Raw genomic sequence first — 24,830 nt, 5'->3', positions numbered from 1 at the left:
AAAGAGTCGGACACAACTGAGCGACTGAACTGAACTGAACTGAACTGAAGCACTTGGCACATACGCACTGCTTATCATTTTTGGCATACAGATCTTGGAAAACTCCATGGGTGGAGGAGCCTGGTGGGCTGCAGTCCACCAGGCCAATGTAAAAGGTCACAGCCACTTTGGAAAAGTTTGACAATTTCCTAAAAAATTAAACCTATATCTGGCATAAGACCCACCCATGTGCTGCCAGGCGTTTCCCAGGAGGAATGGAAGCCCAGGTCCCAGAAAGACCCACACAGGAGCATTCCAGCACTGTCACGGTAAGTGCTGCACTGCTCTGACTGCTTTTCCTCCACTTCACGGTCACCTCCTAAGTAAGGCACTCTTGGGAAAACTCTTGACTTGGGGTCTGCTGCGGGATCCCAATTTAATAGAAACTGAAAGCTAAAATAACAATGAGCTAGAAAAATTGTCATCCGTTATTTAACGAAAAGAGCTTCTCTTGTTTTGTTTTGGTTTGGTTTTCTAAATATAACTTGATACATCCTAGGATGAACAGTGAGAATTTAAAGGACAGGGTTCTTCCTGGGACCCGGCCACAGAAGAGAAGGTAAAAGCAGCCTTTCTTCCTAAACAAAGAGAAGTATTGATACTTATGATTCAGGAAGACAAAGGAGAGATGAAAGCAAAGGAAGGATGGGGAAAAAGGAACAAGCAAGTTGGATGAAACTGGGACCAGGGAGGGGGACCCAGCAGAGGAGCCTGGTAAAACCTGCAGGCCCACGACAGCGTGATTTCTATCGATGTCCTCCTGTGAACTCCCCTAAGGTTCCACAAGTGCACAGGGCTCACCAGTGCTATGAGTAGGTGCATGTGCTGTGCTAAGTTGCTTCAATTGTGTCCAACTCTTTGTGACCCTATGGACTGTAGCTCGCCAGGCTTCTCTGTCAGTGAGATTTTTCCAGGCAAGGATACTGGAATGAGTTGCCATTTCCTTCTGCAGGGGATCTTTCCAACTCAGGGATCAAACCTGCGTCTCTTACGTTTCTTGCATTGGCAGGCGGGTTCTTTATCACTAGCAGCACCTGTGAATGGGTGGACTTCTGCACAAAGAAGGTATTGAGGTTCCTATGTCATAAGACAGAACAGAGACCGGGAGGAATGGCAGTAGAGCCAGAGGCTGAGACGATGCCTTACAGATTTGGTTTTGGATATCCACCAGCTGGGCTTCCCTTGTGGCTCAGCTGGTTAAGAATCCACCTGCAATGTGGGAGACCTGGGTTCGATCCCTGGGTTGGGAAGATCCCCAGAGGAGGGCATGGCAACCCACTCCAGTATTCTTGCCTGGAGAATCCCCATGGACAGAGAAGCCTGGGAGGCTACAGTCCATGGGGTTGCAAATCAGAGGGGTGGCTCTGATGGTCAAGTCCACCTGGCTCTCTGGAAAGCAGGGTGGTAGTAAGTGAGAGACCCTAAGAAATCATGCCTCATCTCCTATCCATGCTGGATCTAGATGGGGTTCTCCTTCCACAGGTGAAGACACAGCTACTGCCTTTTCTTGTCTGATGGGGGGCAGTGAGAGCAAGGCCAGGGGGTGTGACATCAGCTCAAGGCACGGGGATTTCCTTGAGGGACAGAGAAATGAAAATCAGGAGGAACGAAGTGAGCCTGCGCCAGCCCAGCAAGGAGGATGCAGACACAGAACGGGAAACAGAGAAGGAAGGTCGGGAAAAGAAGTGACGCTGCTCCAGAACTGAAGCTCGGGACAGTAATAGCCTCACATTTCATAGTTAAGAGCAGCTGTAAGTTAGAAGGGGTGGATGACCTCTGAGCACAGTGACCTCAGTCCATGGAGGGGACATCGACCTTTCAGAGCGTTCCTCATGGGGCTGGGTGATTAGCAATGAAGAATTGGCAGAGTCTAACTTTACAATAACCACAATTACATTCCAGGGGGTGGGTACCACATTTTTGAAATAATGTGGCTTTTCTAGAACAAATTTCCCAAGGAACAAATCACATGAATATATGTTATATCAAATAATTTTTCATGATGCTAGGAAATTGGCATTTCTAGGTATACACTAGCTACAGGGTTGTGACTTGCCACGCAGAGAACTGCTTCTGTTAATTTGGTGAGGGAAATTGAATTTGTGGACAGTAAAGAATGAAGTCAGGGCCAAGTCTCACAGTAACTTGATGTTCACAGTAAGAAATCGTTCTCTGGGTGTAAACAGCAACCAGAGGAGTGGAAGCATTTCCTTCGGGGAAAAGTCTGGTCTCATTAACAGCTGGACATGCAAAGATGCTTTCCAGGTTCAAGGTGCAGGTGAGCCAGCATCATTAATGTAGGCGCTGCCACTAAAACGCGCTCACTTCACCCCTGCAGATTTCCGACCCTCTGGTTTTCTTCCTTCCCTCCTTAAGGACGATCACAGATTCTTTTAGGGCTTTAATAAGACTTGGAGTCGATTTTCCTCTCGTTTTCGTCTCCTTCCTCACCATCAACTCGTGTAGAGTCTTAGACTCCTTAGGTCTTTGGTGCAAGGTTGTATGTGCTAGGGAAATTGAAGCGTTCAATTTAAGCCACAGCCAGGGAGCGTGCAACGTGTGCTCATGACGCCACCTCCTGGTGATGTATTGAACCGCACACTAAAGCAGTTCTCAAGGTTTTTGTTCACAGAAACCCTGTACACACCCAAATTATTGAGGATCAACAGCAATACGTGAACCGTGAACTTCCAGACTTTCAAGCTGGTTTTAGAAAAGGCAGAGGAACCAGAGATCGAATTGCCAACATCTGCTGGATCATCGAAAAAGCAAGAGAGTTCCAGAAAAACATCTATTTATGCTTTATTGACTATGCCAAAACCTTTGACTGTATGGATCACAATAAACTGTGGAAAATTCTGAAAGAGATGGGAATACCAAGACCACCTGACCTTCCTCTTGAGAAACCTATATGCAGGTCAGGAAGCAGCAGTTAGAACTGGACTTGGAACAACAGACTGGTTCCAAATAGGAAAAGGAATATGTCAAGGCTGTATATTGTCACCCTGCTTATTTAACTTATATGCAAAGTACATCATGAGAAGTGCTGGGCTGGAAGAAGTGCAAGCTGGAATCAAGTTTGCTGGGAGAAATATCAATAACCTCAGATATGCAGATGACACCACCCTTGTGGCAGAAAGTGAAGAGGAGCTAAAAAGCCTCTTGATGAAAGTGAAAGAGGAGAGTGAAAAAGTTGGCTTAAAGCTCAACATTCAGAAAACAAAGATCATGGCATCTGATCCCATCACTTCATGGGAAATAGATGGGGAAACAGTGGAAACAGGGTCAGACTGTATTTTTTTGGGCTCCAAAATCACTGCAGATGGTGACTGCGGCCATGAAATTAAAAGACGCTTGCTCCTTGGAAGAAAAGTTATGAGCAACCTAGATAGTATATTCAAAAGCAGAGACAATACTTTGCCGACTAAGGTCCATCTAGTCAAGGCTATGGTTTTTCCTGTGGTCATGTATGGATGTGAGAGTTGGACTGTGAAGAAGGCTGAGCACCGAAGAGTTGATGCTTTTGAACTGTGGTGTTGGAGAAGACTCTTGAGAGTCCCTTGTACTGCAAGGAGGTCCAACCAGTCCATTCTGAAGGAGATCAACCCTGGGATTTCTTTGGAAGGAATGATGCTAAAGCTGAAACTCCAGTACTTTGGCCACTTCATGCAAAGGGTTGACTCATTGGAAAAGACTCTGATGCTGGGAAGGATTGGGGGCAGGGGGAAAAGGGCACGACAGAGGATGAGATGGCTGGATGGCATCACTGACTTGATGGACGTGAGTTTGAGTGAACTCCGGGAGATGTGATGGACAGGGAGGCCTGGTGTGCTGCAACAATTCATGGGGTCGCAAAGAGTCGGACACGACTGAGTGACTGAACTGAACTGAACTGATTGAGGATATTTATAGTCTTATAAATTGCAAACAAAAATGTTAACATTCCTTAAAGCATTAAAATAGCAATAATAAAGTCATTACATATTAATATAAATAACATCTTTATGAAAAAGATCATTGTTTCCCAAAACAAAAAATCGGTGAGAATAATTGCCTTGTTTTAAATTGCTACATATCTTATATAGAACTTAATAAAAGACACCTAGATTCTCATGTCCGCTTCTACATTCAGTCAATTTCAAGGCGGTGCTTTGGTTGAAGCACAGGAAGAAAATCCACCCTCACAGTTATATGGCCTTTTCAAATAATTGGGTATATTCTTCTCTGATACTACATTGAAATCTGACAACTAGCAGTTCCTTAAAGTTTAGCTGCTCTGTGAAATCTTAAAGCCCATCAGTGAACTTCTTTTCTGTTACATTAAAATATGTTGTCTCTATGGCACTTTGAATCTATCTTTATCCACACCTGATTTTGTAACACTGACCTGTGACCATCTGGAAAGCCACTGGCTGCTGAGTTATGTGTTTTAACATATTCCACTACATTCTACAATGGGAAAAAATGTACTTAGTATATTTACCATCAATGTCATCAGAAAAGTGTTTAAGTTGAGAAAATGTCAAGTCCACTGTGGTAGACACAAATTTCCCAAAATTTTATTTTTGCTTTGAAAGTTTATCTTGTGTAATTCACAACAACTGCCAAGTGACTTTCCTTGCAATGACAAGCTTCTTTTGTGCATTTTTGAGAAAATATCTGCCAATACCTGAATCTCAATAAACTTGCTTTGCCTGTCATTTGTTATTTAGAGTAAAAATGATGTTTTGTGAAAAAGAAAATAGTTCATTTCACAACTCAACAACCTTCCAAGTGTTTTTCCTTTAGACAAGCACAACTTGGCATGAAGCAAAAGTGCTTTATGCTTACCTCCCATTTCATCATGCAAAAAATTTTAAAGACATGTATTTTAAGGGTAAATAGTAAAATTAATAATTGTTACTACTGCTTCAATGTCATTCTTCAGTGAAACTGGCATTTTAAAACCTGATCAAGGCATTTAACAGTGACTCCCTGACACTGTTTATTGTTATTTTGTTCATGAGGGCTTGGTGTAAGAACAGAATCCACTCTGCTATTTTAAGCAAGAAAGGGTTGAACATAGTCTTAGGTGATTACACAGTTACTGTGGGAGTCTAACACAAGTTCTAGGCTGGGATTCCAGGATCTTTGTTGTCAGAACACTGTAGAACTGACCACCAGCAGAACTACCTCCTTGGAGACCATCCCTGGAGTTGTCCCCACATCAACAAACCTCTGGTGTCTATACACCAAGAAACTGGGGGACGTATAACAGGAAGATGTGTCAGAGTCCCCTGGCTTAGCAGCAGAGAGCATGGAAAGACAGTCTTCACTGAGCTCCTGTGATCCATGTATCATGTGAGTCGATCCAGTTCGCAGAATCGAACTTTCATCCGTTACCTCCAACAGCAAAGAAGCCTGGGAAATAGAGTGTTCGGCTTTCTAACCTCTCAAACTTAGAAGGAAAGTGAAATGAAGATTGAATGAGCCAGTTCTGGTTTGGACCTAGTCAACAGGAATTAGTCTAGTGATGACAACTGGCAGGTAGCTTACTTCCTCTGCAAGCGATGGAAAATCTGCCTAGACACTGTACAGATTTCTCTCTTGCACTTTTACCCATTGATTGTGAGCAGATGGGGCCAACTGCTGCCGTGAAGCCAGACAGAATGGCAGGGGGTGTGAAGGGTAGGGAGTGGGATCGGGTAGGGAGTGGCATCAGGCAGGGATCAGTCAGAGAACCTGCACTGTCCTTAACCAGAAACCCACGTCTTTCTGTGGGTGACCCTGGGATGTCACAACAGGGACCATGGAATGTTCTGACATCTCTGTTCAAAAGCCCTCCTTCTAGTCCACTTAGCAATGTTTCTTTTTAACCCAGCAATTCTCAAAACTTGATACTGTGTTTGAAATGTGGGTTAAAAATAGCATCTTGAGGTGTACTGCAGAGACTTGAATCCAGTTTAAGATAGAATCTAAATTTCTTTTAAATCTTTTTTTTAAATTATCTCTTCTTTCCTCCTTTTATCTTCCCTCTCTTCCTCCTTCCTGTCCTTCCTTCTCTCCTTCCTCCTCCTTCGTTCCTTGATTCCTTCATTCATAGTTTATCTCGGGAGTTTGGATGCAGTTGGTCTACTGACCACAGTGAAAGAAATACAGTCTTGACCCATCAGGTCCTGATCCTGAGAACCCAGATCCGCCCGTTTCAGGAGACCATTGCCACAGATGAAAGGAAGTCAGCTCTCACTCTGTGATCAGTTAGCTCTCCCCTGGGTGGAGGAACACAACAAGGCTGAGCAACTGTGACTTCTTCCCCTGCTTTTACATTAAGGAAGTTATTTCCCAACCAAATTTAGCTAAAGTCCAACTACTAGTTTACCTGAAAAGTATTATTTCTTTCCTCTGTTTCATTTCCATTAGATTCCTCTTCCTGGATTTTATTTGGACATATATTGTAAATCAAAGATCTATCTTTCCCCCATCCTATTTCATCACTGCTTTGTGATATTCACTGTATCTTATTTTCAGTTTCTTTTTAAGAGTCTCTTTCTTATTATTTTGCTTTATTGCTTTGTTTATTAGGTGTTTGACCAGTGCACCGCCCCTTTAATTCTTGTAGCCATCTAGTTTATTTTTATATTAAATATATAATATTTACATTATATTTTACATTAGGAGAAACCCATTATTCTCCTTGTACTTTCTCTTTAAAAAACTTTCTATTTTCACCAATTATTGATCTTTTCATTTTTCTTCCAGATGAACTTGAGGAATAAATCTGTATTGATTTTGCCTTCCCTTTATTTTTTCTTTTAAATTGGCCAAACAGGCTTCTCACACTCCTCATTTATTTCTTCTTATCTTTCAGCAATCTTTCTTTCCTTCCCTTATACTTAGAGTTCACCACTCACAGCATACATAATAAACTGGTTTCTTCTTTTGTCTTTAAGACTGTCTTCAATAGTCATATTTCCTCAAAACACACTGACTTTCTCTCACACCTAGAAATTTTTCCATCTTCTTGACCTTGAAATAAGGACAATGAAAACAAACCTCAATCCTCAGAGTTTAAAAAAATCAATTTTGGAAAACGACCTCTCTCTTCCTTATCCTCTAAAAGCAACAAAAGTTATTCTTTTTTTATGTCAGCACAACAACAGAGGCTAAAATTATCTACGCAGCACCATTTAAATCATGCCTTTCTCTGCCTCATACTGACACAGCTTAAATATTAAATACAGTTTCTTTGTTGTGAACACAAATCACCAGCCTTTCTCCATCACTCTGTAATCCACACGGCACCAATACGCTAAGCAAATTGTAAGCAAGTACACTGAAATTTGTCCGGATTGACTTGGGCCATCAGTATTGTCTATGTACACAACTAAGAAATACATAGGCTGCCCAGCTGGCTCTGGTGGTAAAGAACCTGCCTGCAGATGCAGGACATGAAAGAGACCAGGGTTCAGTCCCTGGGTCAGAAAGATCCCTTGGAGGAGGAAATGGCAGCCCACTCCAGTATTCTTGCCTGGAAAACTCAATGGTCAGAGAAGCCTGGTGGGCTACAGTCCACAGGGTCACAAAGAGTTGGACACACTGAGCCACTGAGCAGACACACACATGTAGTATACAAAGATGCTGTGGTGCCCTTCGGTGTGTTTTCAGTTCTCAGTGTGTGCTCTGTCCATAGCCTGCAAAGCCATAGCCACTGCCACTGCCTGCATAGCCACTGATGTTTGGGTCCAGGTTTACCAACAAAGCCCAACTGAACCAATGAGACAGTTTCTCTTGTAAGAATTTGGACCTGAGAAACAAAGATGTCATGAATCCCTGCTGGAGATTAAATCATAGGATGTGTAAATTCTGAAGCTCTGACATTTTCACCATTAGCCATAAACCTGAGAGAACAGATGTCCGCAGAGAAACAGTGATGAAGCAGACAGGCTGACAAGAGGGACGAGGGTGAGGGAGGAGAATTAGAGAAAGTGGCCCACACTTCTTGTATCTTCTACAGATATTTTCTTTGTGAAATTCTCCTTTAGACTATTCCTCCTTTCAGGTTTTGGAAGCACTTGAGAAGGGCTTGCTTCCCTTGTGGCTCATCTGGTAAAGAATCCACCTGCAATGCAGGAGACCTGGGTTTGATCCCTAGGTCAGGAAGATCTGCTGGAGAAGGGATGGGCTACCCATTCTAGTATTCTTGGGCTTCCCTTTCGGCCCAGCTGGTAAAGAATCCCCCTGCAATGTGGGAGACATTGTTTGAGGTTGGGAAGATCCCTTAGAGAAGGGAAAGATTACCCACCCCAGTATTCTGGCCTGGAGAATTTCATGGACTATATAGTCCATGGGGTTGCAAAGAGTCAGACACGACTGAGTATAAGAATTTGGACCTGAAATGCATGAGAAGGACTAGCATTCATCCTTCTTTACGTGTTTGGTAGAATTGAAACATGGTTCAGTGAAATCATCTGATTCTGACCCTTTTTTGTTGGCAAGTTTTGTGTTTTTTAATGACTGTTTCAGCCTCCTGCTCATTATTGGTGTGTTCCAATTTCCTACTTCTTCATGATTCAGTCTTCAGAGGCTGTTTCTAGGAATCTCTCCATTTCTTCCAGGCTGTCTGTTTTTTTTTTAATATCTATTTATTTGGATATTTTGGGATGCATGGTGTCTTAGTCACAGCACATGCAATCTCAGGCTCATTCCTTGCAGCATGAAGGCTTCTCTCTCGTTGTGGCACATGGGCTTCGCTGCACCAGGCATGGAGCTCTTGTGGGCAGGCATTCAGCAGCCTACTCGGTTCACATGGCCAGGCCCCTTCTCTGACAAGACGCCCATCTGGACGGGCACCAAGGCAAGGCTCAGCGAACAGGAACCATGCACATAACCCTTGTTGCAGAGCATCCCTAATGCATTTCTTGGTCAGAGCGGACCCTGAGCCCCTCAGAGCAGGACCTGAACTAACAAACAGCAGCTCCTGGACAGGTCTGTGACCCTGGGCTTCCCTCTGTGCGTCTTCCTTCCAGCAGATCTTCAAGATGCTTCCAAGGACCCTGGGGCAGTAGGCACCTGTCTGTACCCACCACCCCTCCTCTCCCGGACTCTTGGGTTCCTCCCATGCAGGGAAGGGTTTTGGGAAGTTGCTTCCTACTTATGGACCAGTTAAAATGGTTAGAAAACAAAACCAGAGCTGCAGTCACATGTCCATCCTGACCCTGAGGACCCAAACCTGATCCTTGGAACTGGCCAGTGTGGCAAGACCCATTTTCTGCAACTATGAGCCCCTGATGGGTGAAGATTGGCTGACCCAGGCCCATCAGTGAGCCCTTCTTACATGTGTCTGGACTGAGTCTTTATAACGCTCCCCTCCAGGCCAAGAAGAGTGCTTGCAGCTGTACCTGATGCCAGGCTTTCTGCCCTGGGACTGGGCTGGAGAAGGAGTAAGGATCTTGCGGGCAGCCCGTGCTGAGTGGGGCTCTGCAGGACAGTCTACAGGAGTTGTCAGGCTGCTACCTGTTAAGGAACAGGACGTGTCACCTGTACCTGCTGTTGGAAGCTCTCCCTCAGAGAGCGGTGAGGAAGCAAGTGAGAGGGTAACAGGCAGGAAGGCCAGGGGTCTCCCAATGGAGGAAATAGGCTGCAAATGTCAGGTATTTTTTTCTCTCTCCCTTAAGTGGCAGGAGGAAACAAACTCTCTATGGAAATGTTTTTCTTAAGCAATGTTAATGAAACTATGTATTTGCTTTGGAATTTGCCTTTCTTCAAAATGGTTCCACCTAAGACTAACTTTTGCCGATAATAGCTCAATAAACCAGTATTCATATCAATCATTTTGTGGCTGGGGGATGACACACCTCATGCCATCCTGTCTCAAAAATGCATATTGTGGAAGAGGGGCCTGGTGAAACTCCATCAGCCTTGAGGTGTATCTCTTATCTGATTACTAACTTTCTAACAAACATAAAACAGCTTGCTAAAACTAGCAGAGGGGCACTCTCCATCCTCCTTCTGAGGTCTATGTCAGAAGCCTTCTCTGTCCCTTTTCGTACTTTAATAAAACTCTGCTATACAAAAGCTCTTGAGTGACCAAGCCTGGTCCCTGGTCCCAAAGCTAAATGTTCTTCTTTGGAGATCACGAATCCGACACTGTTCACCATAAGCTCTCACAGTAAAAAAGGCAGTGGGGGGAAGGACGGGAGGAGTAACTCAAGTAAGGGAATGGAAGCTTCCAGAAGCTCACCCAGGGCTAGGAACAATCTGCTTGGCCTGCACGAGCCAACTGGGCAAGCATGCTGTGGCTCAAGAGGCTCCAAGCCCTTTCCTTCAGCCTATGAGGTATTGAGAATCCCTTGGACTGCAAGGAGATCAAACCAGTCGATTCTAAAGGAAATCAACCCAATATTTATTGGAAGGACTGATGCTGAAACTGAAGCTCCAATACTTTGGATACTTGATGCAAAGAGCCAACTCATTGGAAAAAACCCTGATGCTGGGAAAGACTGAAGGCAGGAGGAGAAGAGGATGACAGAAGATGAGATGGTTGGATGACATCACTGACTCAATGGACGAGTTGGAGCAAACTCCAGGAGATGGTCAAGGACAGGGAAGGCTGGCATGCTGCAGTCCATGGGGCTGCAAGCAGTTGGACACAATTGGGCAACTGAACAACAGGGCATTTTACCTGAGAAGGGTGGAGCAGCTGGCCTGGGGGGTCAGCTCATAGTTACTCAGAGATGCTTCCGTGTGGTCTACCAGCTTCCCACTGAGTTCGCTCATTTTGAGGGGTTGCTGGCTGCATGTAAGAGAAGTTCCCAACACTGACCATATTTAGAATTATTCATTCAGTAGAGAAAGACTGTTGATATAGGATTAGCTTGTTTTTGCTTTTTCCTCTTTTAAATCACACTGAAATTAACATACTTATTCTATTTTGTGAGCACCTGTCCAATAATTAGGACAAATTCCCAGAAGTGAAGTTGGCTGGTCAAAGGTATTCTGTTCTAAATTTTTAAGTCTTTTGATTTGTTCCAAAGTTATATTTTAAAAGTGTATCAATTTATAAATTTCCCTCAGCAGAATATGTGTTTGTTTGCATACAACCTTCCCCAAACCTTCAGTCTTGCTGTAATATTAATTAATCTAATAAGAAGACAAGATGTCTCACTTTTGGTTGAACTTGCATCCCTTGATTAATCAAAAAAGACAAATATTTCTTTCTTATATTTTCAATGATTAGCATTTTGGATTCTGTGCATGTGTGTGTGTGTGTGTGTGTGTGTGTGTGTGTGTGTGTGTGTGTGAACTGCCTATTCATGTCCCTGGTGTGTGTTTTTCCATTTGGGGTACTAGATTTTTCCAACTCTTAAAGGCGCATAATTCCATTTGATTTTCTTTTTCTCCTGATTCCTTATTTTGGATCTGTAGAGTCACCTATATATAATTATTTTGCTTAATCTAACACAATACCCTTCCTTTACATACCCTGTACTACCTCCCCCCCCCCCCCCAACACACACAGTGTGGATCCTCACACTTTGTTTTACTCACCTAGAATAAGAAATGGTGAACTTGCAACTATGATCATAAATGGCAGCCCAGTGTACAACATCAGGCCAAAGCCGCTCACCACTGCCAAGGCAGCAGAAATGACTCCAAAGGCTGCAACCCACATTTTGTTTCGTATACAGTCACACCTGTAAATTTGGAGGGAAAAGTCATGGAACTTGTGGTGGTAGCTTCCATACTGAAATTCCAGCAATTCATAACATTCTTGACTCAGACACCTCTTCAGAGTCCTCAGGGATAATAATTCCCATACTTGTCTGCAGGAGAACGTTAATTTCCAGTCACTAGCCCGTTCCAACTGAACCAAAACAAAGGTGGGGAGGGAACAGAAAAGCTGGAAATCTGTTCAGTTCAGTCGCTCAATCATGTCTGACTCTTTGCGACCCCATGGACTTCAGCACCCAAGGATTCCCTGTCCATCACCAACTCCCGGAGCCCACTCAAACTCAAGTCCATCGTGTCAGTGATGCCATCTAACCATCTCATCCTCTGTTGTCTGCCGGGGCCAGCGTGAGGAACTCTGCCCATGGCAAAGGTCATGAGGAAGGAGGCTTGGCATACGCAAAGGCGTGATCAAGCCTCAGGAAACCCCCTGTTTCCGAGCATCTAACCCCAAAACCAGAGTCTGTTTTATGCTCTCACCTACACCTCTGACTTTACGGGGGGCTCTCCCCCATAACCATTTCTCTCGGAAGAGGAGTAAACGTGCAGCTCCAAGGCAATAAAAATTCCTGGGCGTGACAAGACTGTTTCAGCTTACGGACTCCTCTGAAGGTTATCTAGCCCACCTGTATAGGTTCGTCCGGCCACATGTGATTGTTTATAGCCTCCCAATCTGAGAGGCACGAGATGTTTTAGACTTACTAAAGGCAAATTCTTTTGGGGAGTTGGAAATTATTAATATAGTGGGTTGGTTAGGAATTATATTGGTGAAGGGTTTTTCATTTGTTGTGTCAATAATTGCTGCTAATTCCCTACTCTGGGTGGGACAAAGATGTCTCAGGTCAAACCTCTCTGCTGACAGACTAGCTTGTGTGACAGGATTATCCATACTGCTGCCACTAGGCACATGATTGTTTACTACCTCTCAACCATAAACAGCACAGAGAGTTTTGGAGTATTTTGAGAGTCTTAATTAACATAGGACTTTTTCTTCTTGTTGAGTCAATGATTGCCGCCAGGCCTCCATATTCTTAGGCACCTGGGAATATATTAATCAATGTATTTGGAATACAGAAAAGGAAATAAAGTAGTTTTTAAGGTTAGCAATACTAGACTTTTTGAGTTAATGGATTTTCTTTTTTGCAATAGATCACTGTACTTTGTTATAAATCACTGTGTCCTTGCTATGTAAAAATGTAACTTTATCATATCTTAAGACTAAATAGATCTTAAAGGGGAGCATTGGTGAAAGGATTTTCACTTGTTGGGCTGATGTTTGCTGTTAAATCTCCATGTTCCCTGCCCTTGTAATGAATATAACTAACATATAGAAAAAATAAGTATTAACCTTTAAGCATATAGGAGAAATAAGTATTAACCTTTAAGACTAATCATGTTAACCTTGGGTTAAATAAATTCCTTTCTTAATTGTAACTCACTACACCCTCACCCTATAGGAATGTAACTTTATTTGGAGGGTGGTGCCTGGTTTAAGAAAAAACACCCTTGGAAGAAATAAGTTTTTTGGTTATCAGAAAGAAAGGATCATAAAATGTCAGCAGGTCTCACTCATGGCCAGAAGATGATGTACCTTTTTTTATACATTTATGTGAAGCGCCTGCTGACTCCCACGTGACTCTGTATTCATCCCTATGTGTAACAAAAGGTATATAAGCAAACCCAAAAATAAAGAAATCGGATCAGTTTCTGGAAAGACTGATTCCCCCGTGTCGCTTCTTTCTTGCTCCCGTTTTTCTGGCTGAATTCCCATCTGGAGCATGGATGCTATTCCACGTAATCCAAGTTATTCAGCCTCTTTTTCTCCACTAATCTTCCTACTACACTATCCATTTCTAATCTCTTTATATCTGTGATTAAATATGTATTTTTCCAAAGACGCCGACTCCATCCCCACCTTCAAATCACCCTTGATCCACCGGGGCTGGACCCTGGCAGTTGTCCCCTTCTCCTCCTGCCTTCAATCTTTTCTAGCATCAGGGTCTTTTCAAATGAGTCAGTTTTTCACATCAGGTGGCCAAAGTATTGGAGTTTCAGTTCAGCAGCAGTCCTTTCAATGAATGTTCAGGACTGATTTCCTTTAGGATTGACTGATTGGATCACCTTGTAGTCCAAGGGACTCTCAAAAGCCTTCTCCAACACTACAGTCCAAAAGCATCAATTCTTTGGCACTCAGCTTTCTTTATAGTCCAACTCTCACATCCATACATGACTACTGGAAAAACCATAGCTTTGATTAGATGGACTGATGTTGGCAAAGTAATGTCTCTGCTTTTTAATATGCTATCTAGGTTGGTGATAGCTTTTCTCCCAAGGAGCAAACATCTTTTAATTTCATGGCTGCAGTCATCATCTTCAGTGATTTTGGTGCTCCCCCAAAATAAAGTCTCTCACTGTTTCCATTGTTTTCCCATCTATTTGCCATGAAGTGATGGGATAGAATGCCATGATCTTAGTTTTCTGAGAGCTGAGTTTTAAGCCAACTTTTTCACTCTCCTCTTTCACTTTCATCAAGAGGCTCTTTAGTTTTTCACTTTCTGCTATAAATGTGGTATCGTCTGTATATCTACGGTTACTGATATTTCTCCCAGCAATCTTGATTCCAGCTTGTGCTTCATCCAGCCTGGTATTTTGCATGACGTACTCTACATATAACTTAAATAAACAGGGTGACATTATACAGCCTTGATGTACTCCTTTCCTGATGTGGAACCAGTCCGTTGTTTCGTATCCAGATCTAACTGTTACTTCTTGACCTGCATACAGATTTCTCAGGAAGCAGGTCAGGTGGTCTGGAAGAATTTTCCAGTTTGTTGTGATCTACACAAAGGCTTTGGAGTAGTCAATAAAGCAGAAGTAGATGTTTTTCTGGAACTCTCTTGCTGTTTTGATGATCCAGCAGATGTTGGCAATCTGATCTTTGGTTCCTCTGCCTTTTCTAAATTTAGCTTGAACATCTGGAAGTTCATGGTTCACATACTGTTGAAGCCTGGCTTGGAGAATTTTGAGCATTATTTTGCTAGTGTGTGAGATGAGTGCAATTTTGCAGTAGTTTGAACATTCTTTGGCATTGCCTTTTGTTAGGATTGGAATGAAAACGGACATTTTCCAGTCCTGTGGCCACTGCTCCATTTTCCAAATTTGCTGGCATATTGAGTGCAGCACTTTCACAGCATCATCTTTTAGGATTTGAAATAGCTCAACTGCAATTCCATCACCTCCACTAGCTTTATTCGTACTCATGCTTCCTAAGGCCCACTTGACTTAGCATTCCAGAATGTCTGGCTCTAGGTGAGTGATCAGATCATCGTGCTTATCTGGGTCATGAAGATCTTTTTTGTACAGTTCTTCTGTGTATTCTTGCTACCTCTTCTTAATATCTTCTGCTTCCATTAGGTCCATACCATTTCTGTCCTTTATTGTGCTCATCTTTGCATGAAATGCAACTATTCTGGTTGATTCTTATGTAACGAGCCAAGCATGAATCCACTGACTGGGCTTTCAGAACCACAAAGATATACTAAAACACTGCAAATAGCTAATTCCCCTTTGATCTTCAAAGGAGTGTGAATGGAAGCAAGCAGTATGAAAGTGCCCACGTCTAGGGATCTTCTCACCCACTTATGACTCCAATTAGCCATAAATACAATCCTAAATATCTCCTGTATGTCAAAATTTGTTTAATATATATTGTGGCTAACAAAAAGAATAAAAGCCTCCTTCTAGAAGATATCCGTGGTTCTCCTCTGCTAGAGAAGTGTGCTCTAGAAAAGAGGCTGGATGTGTGTGCTCAGTCGATTCAGTCATGTCTGTGATCCTATGGACTGTAGCCCACTATGCTCCTCTCAATGGGATTCTCCAGGCAAGAATAGTGGAGTAGGTGGCCGTGCCCTCCCTCTAGGGGATCTTCCTAACCTAGGGATCAAACCTGCATTGCAGGAGGATTCTTTACCGCTGAGTCACCGAGGAAGCCCGAGAAAAGTAGCTGCTAATTGCAAAAAAAAGTAATATGTGCTCCATTTTGAATAATACAACTTATGCCTGTTTCTAGGTTGGACCAATAAAAATGGGAATATATACACAGCATTTAAAAAAAATTTTTAAATAAAGATTTAATACTTTAACTCCCTAACAACCACAACTTTACATCTTAAAATATTGATGACAATCTCTAGGTTTCTGTTTTGCTTCATCACTAACTGCTTCAAACCAAATGACTGATAACTGCCTCTAGAGATTTTTAGTAGGAGAGAGAAACTAAGTTTGGTTTGAAGACTAAGAAATTCAGCTATGGAAATGGAGTTACTGATTCCCAAAGAGCAAGAATATAACTAAACACCTTATTCATGCAAGACTACATTAAAATAATTAAACTTTCTTCTTATTAAAACAACTATGTGTGTCTGTATTTCACCTTTTCTCAAACTGCTGGTGCTATTAGTTAAACTCAGGGCCACAAATCAACACACACACACACACATGCACAAAAATAAAAGCAATTTTCTTTATCACAACAAAATTTGATTACAACTAATACCTTCTTAAAGTGACGATATTGATTTACAAGCATTTAAGATAAAAGACACTTACTCCTTGGCAGGAATGTTGTGACCAAGCTAGACAGAATATTAAAAAGCAGAGACATTACTTTGCCAACAAAGGTCCATCTAGTCAAGGCTATGGTTTTTCCAGTAGTCATGTATGAATGTGAGAGTTGGACTGTAAAGAAAGCTGAGCACTGAAGAATCGATGCTTTTGAACTGTGGTGTTTGAGAAGATTCTTGAGAGTCCCTTGGACTGCAAGGAGATCCAACCAGAGCATCCTAAAGGAGATCAGTCCTGGGTGTTCATTGGAAGGACTGACGTTGAAGCTGAAACTCCAATACTTTGGCCACCTGATTTGAAGAGCTGACTCATTTGAAAAGACCCTGATGCTGCAAAAGATTGAAGGTGGGAGAAGAAGGGGATGACAGGGATGAGATGGCTGGATGGCATCACAGACTCAATGGACATGAGTTTGAGTAAACTGCAGGAGTTGGTGATGGACAGGGAGGCCTGGCATGCTGCCAGTCCATGGGGTCACAAAGAGTTGAACAGGACTGAGTGACTGAACTGAACTGAACTGAAGATAAAAGTAACAAGATGAACCTTGAAATCAGAAAGATTAACAGGATAAAAGCTACATATGACATGTTTAGCCCTATTCCCTCTTTCAGGTTTCTGGATTGGTGATATAAATTTTTCAAAGGATGGGGGAAGTGAAGTACATTATTGGCTAGAATGATTTGACTTTGACTAGTCACTGTGTTGACTCTCTCTAAATGACCTTTATTTTAATGTTCAATAGGCAATGGAAGGAAAGATGTGAATGTAGAACACTAGTGAACACACTTGCAGATTTTCTAGTCCCCAAGAAGGACTTTGGTTAAGCAGTTTCTCAGAATTACACTTAGGAGAGTCTAAGAACTTTAGATTCCTGCAGTCCTGGAACACAGCTCTGCAGAGTCTGATCTATGGTTTATAGAGGAGTTGCAGAATCCACGTGTCTAAAAACGTCTTCATGTGATTCCGGTGCTCAGGCTGACTTGGGCATCACTGGCAGCAAAATGACCAATCGCAGCAGCTCACTAACTACACATTAAAGAAAGCATAAATCAGGAGTTCCCTGGTGGTCCAATGGTTAGGACGCTTTAACACTTTCACTGTTGGGGCCTGGGTTTGGCCACAAAAAAAGGCATAAATGAATGAAATGAAGATAATAGGCTATAATATATACAGAATGTAACTACCAAAACAATAGAAGTAAGTCTTTCCTCGCCAGCAATTATTTTAAACATAAACAGATTAAACTTTCCAATCAAAATGCAGATATTGTTAGAATGGATAAAATAGCATGATTTAACTATATACCATTCACAAGAGATTCACTTTAAATCCAAAGACATAAATAGATTGAAAGTTAAGAGGACTGAAAAAGATACTCCCTATGAATAGTAACCAAAAAAGACTAGGAGTGCCTGTACTGATAACAGACAACATAGACTATTTCAAAAACTGTTAAAAGAGAGAGAACAACATTATATATTTATAAAAGGGCCAATAATCAAGAAGATATAATAACTAAAAACATAAAAACTTATACATTGCGAGTGGGATATAAAATGATGTCACCTCTATGAAAAATAGTTCGGTGGTTCTTGCTGTTCAAAAACAAGCTAATCCTATGTCAACATGGGATTGGTCAGCTCAGAGCATATTAAAGTTTTGGAATCCTATTCAGTCTTTTAAAAGAGGTAGATATAAAATGTTAAATGAAAAATGCTGGTTATGAAACAAGATGTTTAAAATTGAGCAATATACAAATATACATGTATATTTGTATAGCACATTCTGTATAGTTAACACTTAAAATATAGCAAGGATTATCCCTGACAGGTGGAATTGCAGTTGTTTAAAGTTTTTCTTTGTATTTTCCTGTACTTTCAGGGTTTATTTTACAATAAGAAGGTAAATATGTTTATATTTTGGAAAGTAAACAGCTTGAAAGAATTAATAATTGGTTTCCTATGGGAGATAGGGGAGGAACTGTGCACTGGATGTATACCTTCCTAGAACACACTCACACTTATTCAATGTCCCCACAGCCATAAACAGCTCAAGTGTAGACAACTGATTTCATATCAACCATCTTCATATTGTCTGTATATACATAGACATGTGAGTGTAGGGGTGAACGTGGAGGCGGGGGTGGGGGTGGGGCTGTGATTTAAGTAACTCAAGAAATGTGTGAGGACAATTTCTGAACCAAGTTCCATAAATAATAAAACCGATTTTTAAATACCTATTCCATATCAATGAGTTTATTTGTGGTCCTTAGTAGTTCGAATTCTTGCCCTTTGTCCAGCTGAATGCAAGTGAAATCCACAAAGCTGGCAGCAGGGGGCATGTCAGGATGCAGTTTGTGACAGTCTGCACAAGCCTGTGTCACTGTAGGCCCTTCTCCCAGATCATACACACAGAACATCGGAATTAGTGGCAAAGTGCGATTCCCAGTACCTTCCCGTGTAATCCATGGAGAAAATATTACAAGGCTGGTATTAAAATCAATCAGCATTTCAGTTGCAAGCTTCCCTGGTGGCTCAGAGGGTAAAGTGGCTGCCTGCAATGCTGGAGACCTGGGTTCGATCCCTGGGTCAGGAAGATCTACTGGAGAAGGAAATGGCGATCCACTCCTGTACTCTTGCCTGGAAAATCCCCATGGACGGAAAAGCCTGCTGCAGGCTATAGTCCATGGGGTCGCAAAGAGTCAGACATGACTGAGCGACTTCACTTTCTTTTCACTTTTCAGTTCCAAATATTGATTTTGTATCAATATACACAGAAACAGAGGTGTACAGGAGTGAAAGCAGTAGGAAGCTTGGAAGCTTGAGGGAAGTGAAATTTACCTGCAACATGCTTAGGATCCTTTGTAATCTCCTTTCTTCTCTGTAGTCCTTCTCTCCTAACCTTCAGTGACAATTTCAGAGTCCTCAAATGTTCCCCAGTCCTCTTTATTACAAATCAATCAGGAAACATCACTGTGGAAGAGACTGGTTACTTTAGTATTCACTTAATATGTAAAGGATTCTTAAGGTTTACTTTGGTACATATTTCTGATCTCAAGAGTACCTACATTTTACTGACATAATGCCTTAACTTGGGCAGGTGGTTTGAATGATAGCATTCTCGGTATCAGAAACAGACTAACAGGAAAACCACATGTATGTAGATATCTGTGTGTGTATAAACTATGAGGTGCCTTTAAAATCATACCACATTGATAGCTAGATGCCAACTGGAGAACAGATAAATCCAGCTTATATTTTAAACAACAGGATGTTTCCTCGATATTAGTGCCTTAGAATAAAGTGGTTTATAAGAGAAAATGGTCTCTCAAATGTTCTGATGGAATCAGAGATACATTGCTAATCCTGCTTCACCTAATACCCTGTCAGCCAGGTTTCCTGACTCTTCATTGAATACCCTGAATGATGACTAGGAGTAGAGTGTACTGAGCTATGTGTACAAATAGGAGTGTGTACAAAGCAGAGTTGTCACAGAGCAAGGAGTGATGAGTTGTCTTGTGGACTCACAGGCAACCAGAGAAGGTGTCAGAAAAAGCTGTATTGAAACACAGACTCCTCAAGATCAACAAGAACTTGAGAGACAGGCAAAGAAAACAGTTTGAGTTGATCTGGTTAACTTTTAATGGATGTTTAAAAAGTACGAATACTCTGCTTCTTTCTCTAACAGGTGTTGGGGTCAATGACATGTTTACCATGATTCTGCCTGGCAGAAGACAGCATGGATAACATAAGCAAGTGGATGTCTGATGGCTACGCAAAAGTGGCAGTACCCATTACAATCACCACCATCACCAATGTCCTGGCCTTCTATACAGGAACCTCTTTCAGATCTGTACAATACTTTTGCATCTATACAGGAACAACCCTGCTCTTTTGTTATTTTTATAACATCACCTGTTTTAGAGCATTTATGGCCCTGGATGGTAAAAGAGAAGTAGTCTGTCTACGCTGGTTGAAGAAGCTGGAAACGATTGACCAAAAATTTTCCTCATTAAATAGTCCTGGTGCCTCCCATGTAATTCTCTCCAAGATGAATATAAAGCTGATATCCATCCAGTGAATCTAGTCTTTAGAGACTATTTTGGTCCTTTTCTCATAAGCACCGAGTCCAAGATTTTGTACATCATAAGTAGTATATATGGGTGTTTCTGAGTGCAGGAAGGTTTAGATCTCTGAAATTTGGCAAGTGATGACTCCTCCATCACACCATATTTTAATGTAGAAGAAGAACGGTTTTCAAGTTATGGTCCCAGGGTTATGGTTATCCCAGAGATGGACCTTGCCCATCTCTTAAGGTCTCATTAACCTTGCGGAGTCTGTGTCTGGATACTGCTTTCTCTAACACCTTCTCTGGTTGCCTCTGAGTCCATAAGACAACTCATCACTCCTTGTTCTGTAATAACTCTGCAGTTTGTACAGACTCTTGACTACTGGGATAAAGTTACTGGGCAAAAACTGGAAAAATGTCTGGCAGAGTTTGAAAACGATGAGTATGTAGATTAAAATCTTACAGAGTTTTGGTTACGAGAATATATAAAATATATAGAAAAACTCCATCAAGATTTAAATAAGACAGCTTTTCCAAGCAATATTCCCACTGTTTAATGGGATTTCCACTTTTTGTGTATGATAGTAATATTACATCATCACAGGATATCATTTGCTCCCAGGCCTTCATTCAAACCATCGGTATTTCTTCTCCAACCAATAAGAAGCCCATGTTACTCCAGTTCCAGACATGACAGAGAAGTGTGAAGCTTCCCTAATGGTGTATAACCAGGCACTCACGTATTTTAATCAGTATTCTGCAATATTAGAAAACACTGTTCAAAATGTGACTGTTGCATCAACAGCTATGTTCATTGTTTCCTTTTTGTTAATTCCTCATCTGCTGTGTTCTTTGTGGATAACTTTTGCTATTGCTTCTGTGATTGTGAGCGTCATGGGTTTTATGGCCTTCTGGAAGGTCAATCTTGATTGCATAGCCATGATTAATCTTGTTATTTGTATAGGGTTTTCTTTTGACTTTTCTGGTCACATTTCCTATGCATTTGTTTCCAGTTCAGAGCCCTCCGTAAACCAAAAAGCCACTGAAATATTGCATCTGCTAGGCTACCCTATGTGACAAAGTGCAGTTTCAACAATAGTAAGGATGTGAAGCACACATCTTCATGATATTTTCTAAGACTATGTTTCTTGTGATGTTATTTAGAGCTGCTCATGGTCTAATTTTTATCCTGTATTCTTAAACTTTTTTTTGAAAGTGAGTTTGAATAGCCACTAACAAACCAAAGACCAATTATAGAATTCCTTATTGGCCCAATCCAATCTGATGAAAATGCACTATTAAGAATAGTCAATAAACTAAAATCAAAGACATGCTTCCTTGGCTTATAAATACTGTTTAAAAATGTTATTTAACACCCTGCTTATTTAACTTATATGCAGAGTACATCAAGAGAAATGCTGGGCTGGATGAAGCACAAGCTGGAATCAAGATTGAAGGGAGAAATATGCCGGAATTAGCCATTTGCAATGTTTTAGTATATCTTTGTGGTTCTGAAAGCCCAGTCAGTGGATTCATGCTTGGCTCGTTACATAAGAATCAACCAGACTAGTTGCATTTCATGCAAAGATGAGCACAACAAAGGACAGAGATGGTATGGACCTAACAGAAGCAGAAGATATTAAGAAGAGGTGGCAAGAATACACAGAAGAACTGTACAAAAAACATCTTCATGACTGAGATAATCACGATGGTGTGATCACTCACCTAGAGCCAGACATCCTGGAATGCGAAGTCAAGTGGGCCTTTGGAAGCATCAGTACGAACAAAGCTAGTGGAGGTGATGGAATTGCAGTTGAGCTTTTTCAAATCCTAAAAGATGATGCTGTGAAAGTGCTGCACTCAATATGCCAGCAAATTTGGAAAACTCAACAGTGGCCACAGGACTGGAAAAGGTCAGTTTTCATTCCAATTCCAAAGAAAGGCAATGCCAAAGAATGTTCAAACTACTGCACAATTGCACTCATCACACGCAAGTAAAGTAATGCTCAAAATTCTCCAAGCCAGGCTTCAGCTATACATTAACCATGAACTTCCAGATGTTCAAGCTGGTTTTAGAAAAGGCAGAGGAACCAGAGATCAAATCGCCATCATCCGCTGGATCATCGAAAAAGCAAGAGAGTTCCAGAAAAACATCTATTTCTGCTTTATTGACTATGCCAAAGCCTTTGACTATGTGGATCACACTAAACTGTAGAAAATTTTGAAAGAAATGGGAATACCAGACCACCCGACCTGCCTCTTGAGAAATCTGTTTGCAGGTTAGGAACCAACAGTTAGAAGTGGATGTGGAACAACAGACTGGTTCCAAATAGGGAAAGGAGTACTTCAAGGCTGTATGTTGTAACCGTGCTTATTTAACTTATATGCTAAGTACATCACGAGAAGCTCTGGACTGGATAAAGTACAAGCTGGAATCAAGATTGCTGGGAGAAAAATCAATAACCTCAGTTATGCAGATGACACCACCCTTATGGTAGAAAGTGAAGAAGAACTAAAGAGCCCCTTGATGAAAGTGAAAGAGGAGAGTGAAAAAGTTGGCTTAAAGCTCAACATTCAGAAAAAGAAGATCATGGCATCTGTTCCCATCATTTCATGGCAAATAGATGGGGAAACAGTAGAAACAGTGAGAGATTTTTTTTTTTTTGACTCAAAAATCACTGCAGATTGTGACTGCAGCCACGAAATTAAAAGACACTTGCTCCTTGGAAGAAAAAAGAAAAATTAATTTGTCTTACATTAAAATATCTTTACTAAATTAGGAAGTGTTGTCATCTTTATTATGGTCTATACAATCAAGCATAACTTTCCAATTATTTGCCCTTTTATTTCATCATTAGTAGTTTATGCCTGGAATTCAAATATTTTATGTATTGTTCTCTAAAATAGAATATTATTTTCATTGTACTTCTCATATGTATTATTATGTAAAAGTGCAACTGACTATTGTTTATTCTCCTAGTCTGGGATTTTTCTATGCATTTTCTTAATGGTGTATTTTGATGAACAGAAGTTTTTAAAGTTTTGGAATCAAATTTATCTTTTTTTTTATGGTTAGTATTTTCTGAGAAATTTTTGCCTAATCCAAGATTACAAAAAATCATCTATATTTTCTTCTCAAAGCTAATAGTTTTATTGTTAGGTGGCTCAGATGGTAAAGCACCTGTCTGTAATGCAGGAGACCTGGGTTCAATCCCTGGGTTGGGAAGATCCCCTGGAGAAGGAAATGGCAGCCCACTCCAGTAGTCTTGACTGGAAAATTCCATGGACAGAGGAGCCTGGTAGGCTACAGTTCATGGGGTCGCAAAGAGTCAGACACGACTGAGCAACTCCACTTTCTTATGTCTATGATTCATAGACCTGTGTTTATTGGGAAGTATGGATAGAGGTTCGTTTTCTTCCCATTATAGTTATTCAGTTGTCCCAGCATTTTTAGTGAAAAGACTGTCCTTTCACCAGACGGGCTAACTTGACACCTCTGTCAGAGAACCAAGTGACAGTTTATGTGTGGCTCTATTTTTGTGCATTGATCTGTTTTTCTGTAATACAGTGGATACCATACTGTGCTGATTCCTGAAGCTTAAATTAATTATGGAAATTAGGTTAGGTAAGTTATCCAGCATTTTCCCTGTTTTCCAAATTATTTTGGCTGTTATAGGTTCTTTGCATTTGGATACTAATTTTAGAATCACTTGTCCATTTATCAAAAAAAAAAAAAGGCTTCTGGGATCAGAATTGGGTTATGGTCAGTCTACAGATCAATTTGGGGAAAACAGATGTAATAGCAATATGGAATCTTCCAATCTGTTAACATGGTTTATCTCTTACTTATTATCTTATTTAATGTCTCTCAGAAGTATCTTATAGATATACATGGATTTACTTTCTAAGTATATTAATTTTTTAACATTGTAAATATTTTAAAACCCTTTTTCATTTTTTTTTTCACTAGCATATAAAAATTCAGTTGGTTTTGGTATACCTACGTTATACTGCATAATCTTTTTAGATTCATTTATTAGTTCATGTAGATTTTTGTAGTTTTTTTTAGTAGTTTTTATCTGTGCAATTATATAAAGATCACATAAAGACCATTTTATTTCTCCCTACATAAACTTTATCTCTTACTTAAGCACTGGCTTTAAACGTCCAGGAAAATGTAGGAAAACATAGAGACACCATTGCCTTGTTGTCAACTTTGTGAGGAACAGAATCAATATTTCATCAAATATAATGATTACCTGGAAGTTTTTCACAACCATCTTCTGTCAGATTGTGGAAGCTCCGTTCTACTTCTAGTTTTCTGGGATATTTTAAGACAAATGAGTATTAAATTTTGTCAAATTTCTGTCTGTCAACTGAGATTATCATGTCTA

The 24,830-nt window shown here is 41.0% G+C and overlaps 1 pseudogene; it reads left to right on the top strand.

Moving 5' to 3' along the window:
* The first annotated feature begins 1,678 nt into the window (after positions 1-1,678).
* On the top strand, positions 1,679-21,637 carry LOC128058039 (patched domain-containing protein 3-like; annotated as a pseudogene).
* The last annotated feature ends 3,193 nt before the right edge of the window (positions 21,638-24,830 follow it).

Source organism: Budorcas taxicolor, chromosome 13 (assembly GCF_023091745.1).
Source record: "Budorcas taxicolor isolate Tak-1 chromosome 13, Takin1.1, whole genome shotgun sequence".
In the NCBI taxonomy this organism is placed as follows: Eukaryota; Metazoa; Chordata; class Mammalia; order Artiodactyla; family Bovidae; genus Budorcas; species Budorcas taxicolor.
Note: the sequence above shows the minus strand (reverse complement) of the source record. Positions and strands in the feature narration are given on the sequence as shown.